Source organism: Molossus molossus, unplaced genomic scaffold (assembly GCF_014108415.1).
Source record: "Molossus molossus isolate mMolMol1 unplaced genomic scaffold, mMolMol1.p scaffold_m16_p_39, whole genome shotgun sequence".
NCBI lineage: Eukaryota > Metazoa > Chordata > Mammalia > Chiroptera > Molossidae > Molossus > Molossus molossus.
Genome location: NW_023425376.1, coordinates 426862 through 440652, shown reverse-complemented (window position 1 = coordinate 440652; position 13791 = coordinate 426862).

Genomic DNA, 13791 nt, shown 5'->3' with positions numbered 1-13791 from the left:
TTAGATTGTCTAAATTGTTGCCACATAGTTGTTCACAGTAGCTGTTAATGATCTTTTGTATTTCTGTGGTGTTGGTTGTTACTTCTCCTCTTTCATTTCTGATTTTGTGTATTTGGGTTCTCTCTCTCTTTGTTTCTTGGTGAGTCTAGCTAAGGGTCCATCAATCTTGTTTATCTTTTCGAAAAACCAGCTCTTTGTTTCATTGATCCTTTGAATTGTTTTTTTGGTCTCTATGTCATTTATTTCTGCTCTGATCTTTACTATTTCCTTCCTTCTACTTGCTCTGGGGTTTTCAGTAAAGTTTTAATTTCAGACCATCCTTTGTCGTTACTTTGGTCTTTGAGTTTGCAAGTCCACCAGCAGTCCTCCCTGCAGAGCTTGTCAGGTTAGAACGTGGCCCCTCTTCGTCCACCCTGTGCTGTCAGGGAACAGCCCTGCTTCACCTTTTCCCACCCCACCCTTCTCTGTAGCCAAAGTATTCTTTCAAAGCACCTTAACGCTTTCTTTCCAGTACTTGTACTTGACCTATAGAAAAAGCTCACCAACTCCAAGAAGTCCGACATGTTGTCTTCCCACGTAGCGCCGCTGTTGGTGGTTTAGACTTCAAGCCCCAGGACCTGGTCTTTTTTATCTTGCTAGCACATGGCTCAATAAACTCTTTTAAAAAGACTTTCAGCCCTGGCCACTGTGGCTCAGTTGGTTGGGGCACCGAAGGGTAGGGTTCCCAGTTGGGGCATATATCCTGATCCCTGATTTGAGTGCGTGCATGTGTGAGGCAGCAGATCAATGTTTCTCTCTCTCCCTCTCCCTTCCTCTCTCTTTAAAAATCAATAAAGAAAAATTTTAAACAACCAGCAGTAATACAAGATAGAAAGTAAAATTCATTCACTGAACCTCACCCAAAACCCCAGAACAGAACAGAATGACAAGTATTTGTTTTCCCCGTCTCTGGGGCTAGAAGGCAGGGACACCTCTGAGTCTCCTGGCCACAACACAGGGCCTGGAAGTCTCATAAATCAGGTCACATTGGAACTGATCCCCAGGAAGGATTCGTGTTTGGGAGGCAGGCAGGGTGGAAGGAGGAGGGCGGGCGTTCGTCTTCACTGAGACCCAAGCTGTTCTGTAGATTATTTATACAGATTGTCCACTGACTCCAGTGCAGTTGCCCCACTGATGAGAAGATGCCGAAACAGCCTTAGGGACTCGCCAGCTCTCAGGAGCCCTGGGCCACTCCACCTCTCCGGCTGTCCTTTCATTGCTGTGCCTACTCCTGGGGCGGTCACTGCATCCAGACACACAGAGGCTGCTGGGCACATTCTCGTTCCCTCATCTACTTAGCAAACACATGTGAGCACGGACCATGTGCTCACTGGGCACGTCTCTTGGTGGCAGGACACACCAACGAGCCGGGCAGACAGCCCTGGTGGCAGGGAACTTGCCTTCCAGTGTAGACAGACAATTAGCAAATAGATTGAGTGATCATGCAGCTCAGGAGTGTCCCATACGGAGATGGATTAAATAAAATAGCTGAATTGCAAAGGACATTTTGTGGGGGTGGGCACGGGGTGGGAGGCAGGCCCCAGACAGGGTCAGGAAGGGCCTGGACATGCCATCTGGGCCGCAGGGACCTAGATGATGCAAAGGAGCCATGGGGAGAGCTGGAGGATGGGCAGGTGGGGGTTCAAGCTGGCTGCTGGAACAGAAGGTGGCCAGCCCCACGGGACAGTCCAGGAGCAAGGAGAAGAGTGATGCTTTGCCCAGTCCAGCTTTCCCATCTGGAGCACATTGTAGCTCAGATGCAGAGAAGTTCACACACGTCCATGTTCCCTGTGACAAATCCCAGAGACGCACTGTCTTTAATTATATTTCAAGAGAATCCATTAGAGTCATTTAAATATGTAATAGCCCTATTACCAATATAATTTATTGATAAATGATGTAAATATGTGTTGTATCAAGCAATACCTACACCACCCCACATGATAACAAAGCAACAAAGGGATTCGGTGGCTGTGGGTTAGCTGCAGTTGCCCCTGAACTTGCCGGACAAATCTACACAGGTGGTGTAGGACTTAGAGGGCCCCGTGGGATTTGGGATTTTATTCCAAGTGCCAGAGACAACCACTGGGAGGGTTTTAAGAGGGGCAGAGATGAGGTGTATTTATTTAGAAAGATCATTGTGGTTCCTGCATGGAGAATAGAGGTAAAGAAAGAGGGACAGCCATTAGGAAGCTATTATGGCCTGGCTCCAGTCAACAGGGACTAGGGCAGGGTGTGTGTGTGGGCATGCTTTTTGTTCATATGTGTGTATATTGTATGTGCACACTTGTGTACGTGTGTGTACATGTGTGCCTGTGTGAGTGTATGTGCATTCACTGAGTGCACGTGTGTGTGCATGTGTGTATTATGTAGTTGTGCATGCATGTGTATGCACATGTGTGCTATGTGTGTGATTGTGTGCTGCCTTCACAGTCCTCACCTCACACAGCCTAATCCTGTCCACATCTCAAGGGCCACGCTCCCCTGGGCAGCCCCATGCCCACTCTCTTCGTTCTAGCCCTTGTTGCCTGCGGCAGCTGCACCGGCCCCAAACATCCTACCACCAGGCCATGCTCTTCCTTACCTGTGCACTGACAAGGTGACCTTTTCAGGGAAATATCTGATCTTGTCACTTCCTCTGGAAAGCTCTTCAGTGGCTCCCCACTACCCAGAAGAGCTGTTGGCATGCCCGCATGCCCACTCCCAGCATCCTCTTACACCTGGCTGTGCTCTGCCTGATCCACTCTTCTTGTCTCTTGAGGGAAGCTGGACTCCCTGTCGAGGGGCCTGACTCCTCGTCTCCATGGGTCTTGGCTGCTGTGGTTCCTGCCTCACCATTACCACGGGGATTCCCTGAGTTCCAGGCTCCAGGATTGTGCCCCTCCCCCAGCCCGAGGCATCAGCCTTCACTCCTCAGGTGATCAAGTCAGCTACTCCTGCAACAGAGAGACTCCTTCCTTTGCCCAGTGTTCCCCAGTGACAGGACATCAGGAGGTGCTGAGGATCTGGGGCCGGCGTCCAGGTGAGGGGTGACCCAGACGCTCTGGCGTTTGGTGATGAATGGGTGAACATGGAAGTAGAAAACTGATGTCTGCAGAGTGTGCTGTGGTGCTGAGAACAGGGATGTGGAAGGAGATGGTCCTGCCGGGATCAGGCCACGCTCTGGGCCTTTCCTGCTCTCCTGCCCAAGCTGAGGCCCAGGCGGTCCTGTGGCCCCTGTGTGAGGCCAGAAGAATGGTGCCCCTGGAGCAAAAGCAGGTGCTTCACAGGGTTTTACCGTATCTATCCACACAGGGGTCCACCGAGGCAGGCACAATGACCCATGTGTTCCAGATAGGGAAACTGAGGCTCAAAAATGTGAAGTAGCCACTCAAGGTTACACAGCTGCTGAGGGGCAGAAACAGGAGGGAGGCCAGGGTTTGTCTCCCCTCCGGGCCTGCACTGCAGGAGGGCGACGAGCCCAGAAGACAAGCTCACGCTCCGGACTGCATGCTGGCTCCTGATGAACGCAGAAGCACAAGGTCATTCAGGTTCCTCTCAGACACCGGGTCTCTCCAGACACATGTGCCACAAGGAGCAGAACCCAAACTGTCAGGCTAAGAAGCTCCCACAGAGGCCCGGGGTCGGCGAATCCAGGGGACAGGCAGCCACTAGGGAAGGAGCACGGATCCCAGCCCAGGAGTCCCCTCATTCTCAAAAGGCTGGCTGCTGATGCTAACACCCTCCTGGGGGCTGGGGGCCAGTCCTGCTCCTGGTCCTGCTCCCGGTCCTCTCCTGGTCCTGCTCCTGGTCCATTCCTGGTCCTCTCCTGATCCTCTCCTGGTCCATTCCTGGTCCTCTCCTGGTCCTCTCCTGGTCCTGCTCCTGGTCCTCTCTTGGTCCTGCTCCTGGTCCTCTCCTGGTCCTCTCCTGGTCCATTCCAGGTCCTCTCCTGGTCCTCTCCTGGTCCTCTCCTGGTCCTCTCCTGGACCTGCTCCTGGTCCTCTCCTGGTCCATTCCTGGTCCTCTCCAGGTCCTCTCCTGGTCCTCTCCTGGTCCATTCCTGGTCCTCTCCTGGTCCTCCCCTGGTCCTTTCCTGGTCCATTCCTGGTCCTCTCCTGGTCCATTCCTGGTCCTCTCCTGTTCCATTCCTGGTCCTCTCCTGGTCCTGCTCCTGGTCCTCTCCTGGTCATCTCCTGGTCCTCTCCTGGTGCACTCCTGGTTCATTCCTGGTCCTCTCCTGTTCCATTCCTGGTCCTCTCCTGGTCATCTCCTGGACCTCTCCTGGTCCACTCCAGGTCCATTCCTGGTCCTCTCCTGTTCCATTCCTGGTCCTCTCCTGGTCATCTCCTGGACCTCTCCTGGTCCACTCCTGGTCCATTCCTGGTCCTCTCCTGGTCCATTCCTGGTCCTCTCCAGGTCCTCTCCTGGTCCTCTCCTGATCTATTCCTGGTCCTCTCCAGGTCTTCTCCTGGTCCTCCCCTGGTCCTCTCCTAGTCCATTCCTGGTCCTCTCCAGGTCCTCTCCAGGTCCTCTGCTGGTCCTCTCCTGGTCCATTCTTGGTCCTCTCCAGGTCCTCTCCAGGTCCTCTCCTGGTCCTCTCCTGGTCCACTCCTGGTCCCCTCCAGGTCCTCTCCTGGTCCTCTCCTGTTCCATTCCTGGTCCTCTCCAGGTCCTCTCCTGTTCCATTCCTGGTCCTCTCCAGGTCCTCTCCTGGTCCTCTCCTGGTCCTCTCCTGGTCCTCTCCAGGTCCTCTCCTGGTCCATTCCTGGTCCTCTCCTGGTCCATTCCTGGTCCTCTCCAGGTCCTCTCCTGGTCCTCTCCTGGTCCATTCTTGGTACTCTCCAGGTCCTCTCCAGGTCCTCTCCTGGTCCTCTCCTGGTCCACTCCTGGTCCTCTCCAGGTCCTCTCCTGGTCCATTCCTGGTCCTCTCCAGGTCCTCTCCTGGTCCTCTCCTGGTCCATTCTTGGTACTCTCCAGGTCCTCTCCAGGTCCTCTCCTGGTCCTCTCCTGGTCCACTCCTGGTCCATTCCTGGTCCTCTCCTGGTCCATTCCTGGTCCTCTCCTGGTCCTCTCCTGGTCCATTCCTGGTCCTCTCCTGGTCCATTCCTGGTCCTCTCCTGGTCCTCTCCTGGTCCTCTCCTGGTCCACTCCTGGTCCATTCCTGGTCCTCTCCTGGTCCATTCCTGGTCCTCTCCAGGTCCTCTCCTGGTCCATTCCTGGTCCTCTCCTGGTCCATTCCTGGTCCTCTCCTGGTCCTCTCCTGGTCCTCTCCTGGTCCTCTCCTGTTCAATTCCTGGTCCTCTCCTGGTCCTCCCCTGGTTCTATCCTGGTCCATTCCTGGTCCTCTCCTGGTCCATTCCTGGTCCTCTCATGTTCCATTCCTGGTCCTCTCCTGGTCCACTCCTGGTCCATTCCTGGTCCTCTCCTGTTCCATTCCTGGTCCTCTCCTGGTCCTCTTCTGGTCCTTTCCTGGTCCATTCCTGGTCCTCTCCTGGTCCTCTCCAGGTCCTCTCCGAGTCCTCTCCTGGTCCTCTCCTGGTCCTCTCCAGGTCCTCTCCTGGTCCTCTCCTGTTTCATTCCTGGTCCATTCCTGGTCCTCTCCAGGTCCTCTCCTGGTCCTCTCCTGTTTCATTCCTGGTCCATTCCTGGTCCTCTCCAGGTCCTCTCCTGGTCCTCTCCTGGTCCATTCCTGGTCCATTCCTGGTCCACTCCTGTTCCATTCCTGGTCCTCTCCAGGTCCTCTCCTGCTCCTCTCCTGTTCCATTCCTGGTCCTCTCCTGATCCTCCCATGGTCCTATCCTGGTCCATTCCTGGTCCTCTCCTGGTCCTCTCCTGGTCCATTCCTGGTCCTCACCTGGTCCTCCCCTGGTCCTCTCCTGGTCCTCTCCTGGTCCATTCCTGGTCCTCTCCAGGTCCTCTCCAGGTCCTCCCCTGGTCCTCTCCTGGTCCATTCCTGGTCCTCTCCTGGTCCTCTCCTGGTCCATTCTTGGTCCTCTCCTGGTCCATTCCTGGTCCTCTCCTGGTCCATTCCTGGTCCTCTCCAGGTCCTCTCCTGGTCCTCCCCTGGTCCTCTCCTGGTCCATTCCTGGTCCTCTCCAGGTCCTCTCCTGGTCCACTCCTGGTCCTCCCCTGGTCCTCTCCTGGTCCTCTCCTGGTCCCTCCCCGGTCCTGGTCCATTCCCGGTCCTCTCCAGGTCCTCCCCTGGTCCATTCCTGGTACTCCTCCTGGTCCTCTCCATGTCCCTCTCCTGGTCCTCCTCCTGGTCCACTCCTGGTCCTCTCCAGGTCCTCTCCTGGTCCTCTCCTGGTCCTCTCCTGGTCCTCTCCTGTCTCTCCTGGTCCATCTTCCCTCGTCCTCTCCTGTCCTCTCCTGGTCCTCTCCCTGGTCCTTCCTCCTGTCCTCTCCTGTCCTCTCCTGGTCCTCACTCCTGGTCCTCTCCTGTCCATCTCCTGTCCTCTCCTGGTCCTCTTCCTGGTCCATTCCTGGTCCTCTCCTGTCCTCTCCTGGTTCCATCCTGGTCCTCTCCTGTTCAGCTCCTGGTCCTCTCCTGGTCCCTCCTGGTCCTTCCTGGTCCCCCCCCTCTCCTGTCCATTCCTGGTCCTCCTCCTGTCCTCTCTGGTCCATTCCTGGTCCTCCAGGTCCTCTCCTGGTCCTCTCCTGGTCCATTCCTGTCCTCCTCCAGGTCCTCTCCTGGTCCTTCCTGGTCCATTCCTGGTCCTCTCCTGGTCCATTCCTGGTCCTCTCCTGGTCCTCTCCTGGTCCTCTCCTGGTCCTCTCCTGGTCCATTCCTGGTCCTCTCCTGGTCCTCCCCTGGTCCTCTCCTGGTCCTCTCCAGGTCCTCTCCTGGTCCTCTCCAGGTCCTCTCCTGGTCCTCTCCTGGTCCTCTCCTGGTCCTCTTCTGGTCCTCTCCTGGTCCATTCCTGGTCCTCTCCTGGTCCTCTCCTGGTCCTCTCCTGGTCCTCTCCTGGTCCTCTCCTGGTCCTCTCCTGGTCCTCTCCTGGTCCTTTCCTGGTCCATTCCTGGTCCTCTCCTGGTCCATTCCTGGTCCTCTCCTGGTCCTCTCCAGGTCCTCCCCTGGTCCTCTCCGGGGCCTCTCCTGGTCCATTCCTGGCCATTCCCTGGTCCGCTCCTCGTCCATTTCCTGTCCTCTCCTGGTCCCTCCTGTTCCTCTCCCTGGTCCTCTCCTGGTCCATTCCTGGTCCTTCCCTGTCCTCTCCTGGTCCATTCCTGGCCTCTCCTGGTCCTCTCCAGGTCCTCCTCCGGTCTCTCCTGGTCCCTCTCCTGGTCCATTCCTGGTCCTCTCCTGGTCCTCTCCTGGTCCATTCCTGGTCCTCTCCTGGTCCACTCCTGGTCCTCTCCAGGTCCTCTCCTGGTCCTCTTCTGGTCCTTTCCTGGTCCATTCCTGGTCCTCTCCTGGTCCTCTCCAGGTCCTCCCCTGGTCCTCTCCGGTCCTCTCCAGGTCCGTCCTGGTCCTCCTTCCTGGTCCCTCTCCTGTACATTCCTGTTCTCTCCTGGTTCCTCTCCTGGTCCTTCCCTGGGTCCTGTCCAGTCCTCCTTTCAAGTCCGGGTCCTCCTGGTCCTCTCCTGGTCCAATCCTGGTCCTCTCCAGGTCCTCTCCTGGTCCTCTCCTGGTCCATTCCTGGTCCTCTCCAGGTCCTCCTCCTGGTCCATCTCCGGTCCTCTTCCTGGTCCATTCCTGTCTTCCCAGGTCCTCCCCTGATCCTCTCCTGGTCTCTCCTGGTCTCTCTCCAGTCCCCTCCTGGTCCAATTTCCTGGTCCTCTCCTTGTCCTCTCCAGGTCATCCCCGGTTCCTCCTCCTGGTCCATCTCCTGGTCCATCGTCCAGGTCTCATTCCTGGCCCTCTCCTGGTCCCCCATTCCTGGTCCTCTCCTGGTCCACTCCTGGTCCTCTCCTGGTCCTCTCCTGGTCCTTTCCTGGTCCATTCCTGGTCCTCTCCTGGTCCATTCCTGGTCCTCTCCTGGTCCTCTCCAGGTCCTCCCCTGGTCCTCTCCTGGTCCTCTCCTGGTCCATTCCTGGTCCATTCCTGGTCCTCTCCTGGTCCATTCCTGGTCCTCTCCTGGTCCACTCCTGGTCCTCTCCTGGTCCTCTCCTGGTCCATTCCTGGTCCATTCCTGGTCCTCTCCTGGTCCATTCCTGGTCCTCTCCTGGTCCTCTCCAGGTCCTCTCCTGGTCCTCTCCTGGTCCTCTCCTGGTCCATTCCTGGTCCTCTCCTGGTCCTCTCCTGGTCCATTCCTGGTCCTCTCCTGGTCCACTCCTGGTCCTCTCCAGGTCCTCTCCTGGTCCTCTTCTGGTCCTTTCCTGGTCCATTCCTGGTCCTCTCCTGGTCCTCTCCAGGTCCTCCCCTGGTCCTCTCCAGGTCCTCTCCAGGTCCTCTCCTGGTCCTCTCCTGGTCCTCTCCTGGTACATTCCTGGTCCTCTCCTGGTCCTCTCCTGGTCCATTCCTGGTCCTGTCCAGGTCCTCTTCAGGTCCTCTCCTGGTCCTCTCCTGGTCCACTCCTGGTCCTCTCCAGGTCCTCTCCTGGTCCTCTCCTGGTCCATTCCTGGTCCTCTCCAGGTCCTCTCCTGGTCCTCTCCTGGTCCTCTCCTGGTCCACTCCTGGTCCTCAGGTCCTCGCTCTCACCCTGGTCCTCTACTGCACCTCTCCAGGCCTATCCTCTCACTGGTCCTCCCTGGGTCCATATCCTGGTCCTCTCTCCAGGTCCTCCCTGGTCCTCCTCCATCTCCATTCCTGGTCCATCGTCCTGTCCTCCTCTCCAGGTCTCTCTGGTCCTCTCCTGGTCCATCTCCTCCTGTCACTTCCCTAGGTCCTCTCCTGGTCCTCTCCTGGTCCTCCCCTGGTCCTCTCCTGTTCCATTCCTGGTCCTCTCCAGGTCCTCTCCTGGTCCACTCCTGGTCCTCTCCTGTTCCATTCCTGGTCCTCCCCTGGTCCATTCCTGGTCCTCTCCTGGTCACTCCTGGTCCTTTCCTGGTCCTCTCCTGGTCCTCTCCTGGTCCATTTCTGTTCCTCTCCTGGTCCATTCCTGGTCCTCCCCTTGTCCTCCCCTGGTCCTCTCCTGGTCTTCTCCTGGTTCTCTCCTGGTCCATTCCTGGTCCTCTCCTGTCCATTCCTGGTCCTCCCCTGGTCCTCCCCTGTTCCTCTCCTGGTCCTCTCCTGGTCCACTCCTGGTCCTCTCCTGATCCATTCCTGGTCCCTCCATGGTCCACTCCTGGTCGTGCTCCTGGTGCTCTCCTGTTCCATTCCTGGTCCTCTCCTGGTCCACTCCTGGTCCTGCTCCAGGGTCGTTTCCTGAGACAGTGTTTCCCAGGTGCGACTCCCAGTGCAGAATGAAGAACATGCAGATCTGCAGACAAGGGCACATCTCCACTGGACTGAGATTTGAGAAAGGGAAGGTTATATTCCCTAAGTCAGAACAGTGTGAGAGGTTTTTAATGCAGAGAAGAAGGCTTTATTCTCGCCTCACCAAGGCTGTTTTAGATGTTTGAGCCCGAGACTCCTAGAGGTCAGAACAGAGCCTGTTGTGGTGTCTGCCCCAAACCCTGGTGTCAGTCACCACCCTGAGCCCTCCCCACAGCCAGTGTCTGCACATGGATGGCACCCTTCAATAGAAGAGCACTCAGAAAGTGGCTAGTGTGAGGGTGTCCCCTCCGCCCCAGGATGGTGCAGGGACAGGACTAATTCTCCAGGTTCCTAGGGGCTGCGGCACTTGTCCCAGCACTCAGCTCTGAGAGGGTGGCTGTGCTGGGGGCCATCACGGGAGTCAGGAGGGTGGGGGAGCAGGGAGAGTCTCTGTTTCTAGGTGACAGGCCGAGAGAGCCCAGGCAGCTCTCGGTCACTGAGCCCACACTGCCCACCCAACCATGTGGAGGAAGAGATGCCCTCAGAGCCCATCCAAAGGCCTGGAACTCCGGTCACTCACAGTGGAAAGAGACAGATTCGCTCCTGTGTGGACTTTGTTATGTACACTGCCAGATTGTGGAACGGAACTTAAGAATGTACCTGAAGAATTTCGGGGTTTTTCAGCGTTACTGGGTTTAATAGATGTAGGAAATGGTCAGGTATTTAAAGTGTTTGCGTGGTGGTTTCATGCAGAAAAGCACCGAGGCCAGGAAACCCAGGGAGGCGGCTGCTGTCGGAGGAGGGCTGGTTGAGTGTCCGTTCACTGACTCCTCGGCGCCTGGCCGCCTGGGATGAAACGGGCTCACCTCTCCTCTCCTCTGCTGGGTCTTCTGCAGCTCACACGCCCACCAGCCATGGGAAGTCTGAGCTGTGCTCCTGACGGATGCCAAGGCCTCACCGGAGAGGAACGTCAGTCCGCTGTTGAGCATCAGGGGCCTGGGCACTGCCTGGTTCCGATCCAAGAGGGTCATAATTCTGGCCTCACTTGGAAAACTTGAATTTCAGTTCTTTTAGCTACAAAACCCCAGTCAGCTGGCTGGCCCAGCAGAATCTCCTGAATCCCTGGGAACCCGCAGGGTCGCTGGTCTGGACCTCCCAGTCCAGGCAGGGCCCCTCCCATCTCGGTCAAGGTCAGTCCCAGGCACCAGCTCCACGCACTGGGAGGCCACTGGAGACAGGCCACCGCAGGCCGCGGGCCCATCACCCATGAAAAGCCCTAGACACCAACCCAGGGTAGACGCATTGGCATCACTGAACGTGCTCTTGTGCCCACAGACTGGCACATCTCCAAAGGTGGCAGGGCAGGGAGCCAATCTTGACAAAGGGAAATGACCACCCAAGGAAGGAGTGGTCAGCTCATGCTTCTAGAAACCTTACCTTGGAAGCCTCCCTGGCCATCTGGTTCCATCACAACAGCCTGCGGTTTGCTCAACTTGGGCCAAAACACAGACACTCCCAGGCACTCAGAGTCCAGCCCTTAGACACAGGCAGTGCTGGGAGGGCTCAGCCTCAGGCAGTATTGGGAGGGCCAACAAAAGAGGGAGGAGAGGAGGCAGGAGAGGGGGGTGGAGTGGTAGAAAGAGAAGAGAGACACAGAGAGAGAGAGAGAGAGAGAGACAGGGCCTGAGACAGGGAGAGAGAGAGCGATAAGGCAGATGCTGGGACCTGGGAGGGGATAGGCCTAGCCGGGCACCAGCCGCTCAGAGGTGGAGCCAGCTCAGAGCTGGCTGTGCCCAGAGCCGGGCTCCTAGCGAGCAGGGTCTGGAGCTTCCAGAAGGCCAGCAGGCCTGGCACTTTTCTCTTCGTCTCTGGTTCTCTGAATCATGCCGCCAGGGCTCTGTTCATTTGTTTCATGCCAGTCACACTCTTTAAGGGACAGAAACGATGGCAATGGCCTCCCTTTAACAATAGACACTCCAGAGGGAAGAAAGTGACAGTGCCCCTGACCCTGTGTAGGTGTTTCTGGACCATTTCATCTGTGACCCTGGTCTGTCCCTTCACCCTGTTGCCATACTGATGTCAGGGCTGGCAGATCCCGGAATCAATGACAAGAGAAGGCTGTGGTGCCTTCTCAAGGGGCCCACGCCTGCGACAGCCCCTCCCCCATGGGACGACAAGGCCTGGCTTCCAGCAAGCCCCACACCAGCTCTGCTTGGCCCCAACAGGGTGGAGAGCCCAGGGACCTGGCTCCAGGTGAGGACTCTTGCACTTGAGAGCTAATCCCCACAGTGGCTGTCCTCAGGCAAGGACAGCCTTCCTATTCCCATATCGGCGACTCGAGGACCTGAGGCCCCAGGGCAGCCATCTGCAAAGCCCCCATGGCCACCCCGCTGCCCCGCTCCCTCCCACTGAGCTACAGGCCACCCGAGAGGGGTTTAAACACGGTCACTCTGCAGGCCGTGAGCTCCCGATTAGTCCCATAAACGTCTTCGATGGAAAGAAGTTATTTCTTATGAGCATTACTCTCCGTTAATATATTTCCTCTACACATGAGCTCTGCAGGGAGGCGGAGGGAGGTTAAAATAATCACAATGAAAGATGGCTCGAGTAGAAAGAGCAGGGACTGTGGGTGCTGTTTCTCCTCAGAGTCACGGGGAACCCAGGGAGCTGGGCACAGGGACCGGATGACCGGGCACCTAGGAGGAGAGCATCCTGCCATCAAAATTTTCCAGAATAAGAACCTCCGTCTCAACTGTTGACACAGAAGTGGCAGCTGGTGCCTTTGGGTCTTTGCTCACCCACGTCCCCATGGGCACTGTCCTGGCACGGGGTGGCAGGTGGTCCGAGCGCAGACACCACTGCTGGAGGTGGAGGGTCAGCAGGGATGTGGGCCACCAGCCAGACCATGCCCAGTACTGTGAAGGAATGTGCAGCGGAGGCAGGGAGAGGGACAGGGACACAGGAGGTCAGGCACAGGTGACTGGGAAGACAGGTCCCTCTCCCAGCCTCCAGGGGCTGCAGACAACCACACCCAAAGGCACTGGCCTGTACCCTGTGACCCCAATGGAGGGTCATCAACAGTATCATCCAGCTGAGTAATCACTGCACAGGAACAGCCACCATGCTCCAGGGACAGCTAACAGCAGCCCCACGAATGGGAGACGGAGACGGGCCGTCCTCTGCAGGGTCACTTTCCCCAGCCCAACTGTGACATTCATGACCTCTGTGACTGGTGCTCGTGTCTCACCAAACATGTAACGATTTTCTGGACAGAACATACCAGGAGGGCAGTAGGTTGAGGAGATGGCATGATGGAGACAGAGAGAAAGATCTGCACCAGGGCGGGAAAGGGACACACTCATTCCCTTCAGGACCCCACGCCCACAACACTCTGGTTGCACAGGCAGCCCTCCTGTGTTTTAAGGATTCCATTGCTGTTATATGCGTATCAGTTACCTGCTGCCCGAGAGTGCTGCAGAGCAAACCACCCCAAATGCAGCAGTCTCCCCACAACCACTGATACTGCTCACAGTCTACACATCTGCACGGCAGTCTGCTGATCTCCGCTGGTCTCACCCGTGCTCCTGAGACCCCTGCCTGGACCTGGAAGTTCTGAGTCAGCCTAGCCAGGAGGGCTTAGCTCTCATCCACATCGCACCCCTAGCATGAACCCTAGTATGTTCATGTGGCAGGAGAGGGAGTCCAAGAAGGCAGAAACACAGCATCTGTGCATGCATGGACATGGACACTCCCCCTCCATAGTGGAGCAAGCCCAGGTGGTGGCCAAGCCAGGGTTGGAGGAGGACAAGATCACCAGAGGTGTGGTTGCAGGGAGGTTTGGGAAATGAGGACCATCAGTACAATGTTCACAGGTCACAGAGGGAACGGCCATGCCATGGCAACAGATACATTGAGTCAACACAGAAGATAAACCCTGCATGCCATTCTGTTGTCGGTGACTCCTGTGTGACAAAGGGTCTGGGAGGCCAGATACCACCGAAGAAGGCAGAAGGGAAAGGGAGAGTCCAAAGAGGGAAGTTGCAGGGAGAAAAAACAAACAGTAGGTGCTCCTAGGTGTCAGGCTGATTTCCTCACTGTGGCAGAAGGGCTATTGGCACCTGGCCCTCCTGCCTTACTGTAGTTGTTGTACAAACGAGATGCCAATGTGTGCCCACCTATACTGTCCATGTCAACACAGCCTCACTGTTAGAATACACACTTCACTGGCTTTGAGTCTCAGCTCCTTCATTTGCTAGGGGAGAGACTCTGGCCAATGTATTTAAACTTCCCTGTACTTCACATCCCTCATATGTAAAAAAGGGATAAGAATCTACCTGCCTCAGAGGTTATAGCAAAGCTGAAATACCACATGAGATATATTGAACACAGTACAGTGCCTGCCACAGAGTAGG